The sequence below is a fragment of the Chrysochloris asiatica genome, unplaced genomic scaffold, assembly GCF_000296735.1.
Source record: "Chrysochloris asiatica unplaced genomic scaffold, ChrAsi1.0 scaffold00116, whole genome shotgun sequence".
NCBI lineage: Eukaryota > Metazoa > Chordata > Mammalia > Afrosoricida > Chrysochloridae > Chrysochloris > Chrysochloris asiatica.
The window spans coordinates 2,529,224-2,533,280 of NW_006408634.1; the positions used below are offsets into that span (position 1 = coordinate 2,529,224).

The 4,057-nt window shown below is 55.7% G+C and overlaps 1 pseudogene; it reads left to right on the top strand.

Annotated features, from left to right (window-relative positions):
* LOC102825392 overlaps positions 1-4,057 on the top strand; it is a 42,884-nt pseudogene extending 38,827 nt beyond the window's left edge.

Genomic DNA, 4,057 nt, shown 5'->3' on the forward strand with positions numbered 1-4,057 from the left:
CCAGTTCCCCCCCTTCCCCCACCCCGCCAGTCCCTTACCTCCTTACACAGGACAGTCTTCTCACTACACTTGCAGAGCACTCTTCTAACACTGTCTGGATCTTCCTCTCCCTAGGTCAACCCTTCCTCAAATGTCCACCTACCTCAAAATCAGATCCAAGTACCTACACCTGATGTTTTAAGTTGTTGATAATCAGGCCTGAGATAAAACTCTCCAAACCCAGGAAACACAACTCCCTCTTGCAAACGAATTAAACACACACACTGAATTATTGAACAATGCTGTGCCTTTTTATGGGCCATCCCGCCGTCCACCTGGAACACAGCAAACTTCTTTTCAAACACTAAGACTAATATAAAGACCAGGAGGTCTTCAAGTCTCATTCCACTCAATTATTTGACTAAGAAACCCGCATAAATCAAGACCAATATGGATTGTTACTTTTTCCAGGACTTAAATTAATGCTGCCATTGTATCACTGCTTGTTATTAATAAAACCCTTCTATACTCCATTCTCTGCAATTTGGCAGAACTGTAGCTGAATTATCCATTGTCAGAATACTTTAGTGTCTTGTGTTCCTCTGAGCTCCAGAGTTGAGGAAGTAGTCATGTGCTTCTTCCCTGACTCTCTAGTGCCGGCCACCATGACTGCACCTGGTGAGAAGTCACTAGTCACTGGCTGATTGTCTGGAGGGTGGAAGGAAGGAAGGAAATTTACATTTACGGAGGTTCAGAAGGGGAAGCGACTTGCTCCTGTCCATCCAGCCTCTGTCAAAGGCAGCCTCAGGATTGGAACTCAGAGCTGCTCTGAAAGGTTTCCAGACAGTCAGCTGTGTCCTCAGCCCCAACATCTAGGGAGAGCAGAGCCAGGCCACAGAGAGGGGCTGTTCCCTTCTTGTAAGGCTGCTTATGAGGAAGCCACATGACACATAACACAGGCCCTAGGACTCGGCACACCCAGTAACGGTCCCTCCCAGGCTCTGTGGTCAGTGTATTACACCTGCAGCCCCGGGAGCCATGCCGGGCAGCGCCACAGCCCTGGTCCTCACTGTCCTTCTGAGTCTTGGTAAGCTTTGGGAGAAAGGGGGGGATGAGGTCCTTGTCCCCACATACAAGGCCTGGACACAGGGAGACCCCAGGGCCTCAAGATTCTCATGGGGAAGCTGAGGACTGAGGGGAGAGAAGTAATGTTCTCAGGCCCAGTTTGATCCCAACACTGAGGGGCCCAGACCCCCATGACGCGTCTGTGTGGGTGGAAGGACAAACTTCTCACGGGGACCTCTCTCCCAGGGCTGTTCCAGAGGCAGCAGATCCTGGCCCAGGCGGGTGAGTCCTCCCCAGTCCTCCCAGCACTGACCTCTGGGCAGTTGGGGAGCACTGAGGGCCTGGGTGGTAACCATGCTGGGAGGGGCTTAAGAGCGAGGACTGAGGACACTGAGGGGAAGGGAGCCCCTTGGGACTCCAATTCTGATTTCTTTCCAGGAACCCTCCCGAAACCCTCCATCTGGGCTTACCCAGGCCCCATCATCACCAGGGGGAGTCCTGTGACCATCCGGTGTCAGGGGTCTTTGCTGGCTGATACATACCGTCTATCTAGAGATGGACAGTATTTCCGGGATATGACCCTACTGAACTCTAGGGAGAGAGGGGGCTCCTTCACCATCCAGTCCATGGACAGGAACCATGCAGGGCAGCAGTTCTGGTGTCGTTATCACAGCTCCACTGGCTGGTCCCCGCTCAGTGAGCCCCTGGTCCTCACCATGACAGGTAAGAGGAAGGGATCAGAGCACCCCTCCCCCTCCACTCTGAGCTCCTCCTACAGGTAGAAGAGATGGAATGTGCCCTAAGGGGAGGGACTCATACCTCACAGACCGCCCCCTGGGTGATGTGGGGTGACTGTGTCCCCCTTTAACTCAGCTCCCTCCTCTCTCTCAGGAGCGTACTCTCCACCCTCACTCTCAGCCTATCCAGGCCCTGTGGTGGCTTCAGGAGGGAAGGTGACCCTCATCTGTAGCTCAGGCTACTCCTTCCAGAGTTTCCATCTGCTGAAAAAGGGACGAGTCCCCATGGTCCAGCACATGGACTCTCAGTACTTCATAGGGAGGGACCAGGCCCTTTTTCTAGTGGACCTCGTGATCCCCTCCCGTGGGGGCACCTATATGTGCTATGGTGCTTCCAGCTCCAACCCCCATATATGGTCACAGGCCAGCAACCAGGTGGATCTCCTGGTCACAGGTGAGGGATCCCCTGCCCGGCCCCATCACTTTCCCAGCATCAATGACTGACCTAAGCCATGTGCCTAGGGGAGCCCTGTGGGTGAGGGAGAGGTTGGGGATGGTGCCCTCCTGGGGGCAGAATCACAGAGGGGAGTGGGACAGACCATGTGGCCTCACTGCAGCCCGCCCCCCCATTTCACAGCCATGGTCACTAGTCAGTATGAGCCCCGTGCACAGTGGGGAGTGCGGTCCTTCAATGCCACCTTCTCCTCCTCTCCAGGGGTGCACACGAAGCCCTCCTTCACGGCACACCCGCGCTCCCCGGTGCTGTTTGGAGCCAGCCTGACCCTGAAGTGTGGCTCAGATGCCGGGTTTTACAGGTTTGCTCTGACCAAAGATGAGCAGCTCTCACGTCCCAGGAACTTTGATGCTCAGCGCAGTCCCAACTTCACCCTGAGCCCTGTGCAGGACACCCACGGGGGCCAGTATAGGTGTTACGGTGGATACAATCTCTCCTACGAGTGGTCAGCCCCCAGTGACCCTCTGGACATCCTGGTGGCAGGTTGGAGCCTCTGCCCAGCCTTACATCTCCACATGGTCTCCTCTGTGTGTGTCCAGGGTTTCCCCTGGTGAAGATGGGGTCAGGGACATAGGGTACCCCAGCAGAGCTGAGATGGTGGTTTTGTCTGAGGAAGAGGAGTGAGAAAGTAGGAGACATGGTGTAAGAGAGGCCCCCAGAGAAACAGAGGTGTGAAACAGGGCTCCTAGCAGAGCACCCCTGAAGAGGAGACAGTGGTCAGCTCAAGGGAGGTGGGGCCGGCTGCTATCCTGAACACCTTGGTCTCCTTCTCTCACAGGAGCCTATGGGAAACCCTCCCTCTCAGCCCATCCCGGGCCCTCGGTGACCTGGGGGGAGAATGTGATCCTGCAGTGTCTCTCAGCCGGGTCTATTGACACATTCCATCTGTTCAAGGAGGGCTTCCTTGCCCCTCAGCAGCACCTTCGTTGGCGGGGCACTCATGGGCCCTTTCAGGCCACCTTCATTCTGGGTCCTGTGATGTCAGCCCATGGGGGCACCTACAGGTGCTACACTTCACACAGCACCTCCCCCTACCTGTTATCACAGCCCAGTGACCCCCTGAAGCTGGTGGTCTCAGGTAAGTAACCCCTGACCCTGTCCCCTCTGGACCCTCATAGTTCAGTGCCCTGTCCCCAAGGAAATCCTGGCTTGTGGTGTGAGGGAGGGGAGCTCTGAAAGAGGGTCCCTCAGATGGAGCTAGTTCTCTGGTGAGTCATGACAACTCCACACCTGCCTCATCCTAAGCCTGGTGGGTTGTGGGGGCTGGACAGGATAAAGGTCACCAAGGGAGGGAGGCTGGATATGGTCAAAGGTCACCTAGAGGTTTGTGGGGGGCTGGACATGGTGAAAGATCACCCAGAGGGTGGTGGGAGACTGGACAGGATCAAAGGTCACCAAGAAGAAAGGCCAGAGGCACCCTAATTCTCATCCTCCCTATATCCTGTCATCCAGAGACCACAGCACAAGCTGATGAGTAACGGAGAACTCATTTCCCGGGAACCCCACATTCACCCTGTCTCCAGCTCGTATTGTGTCTTGGAAATTGGGAGATGGGCAGAGATGAGGGCAGTGATGCCAGGCTCCAGGGCTTCTGTAACTGGGGCCAAATGAGGGCTGGGGCAGTCACAGCAGAGGGATGTGAGGGGGTCCAACCTGGTGTAAGAAGAGCACACTGAAGCCCCTCACCCTGTCCCACTCCCCAGGAGGATCCAAGGATCAGCAGCGCACTCCTGTGGAATCAGAGCCACCGAGCAGTAAGTGA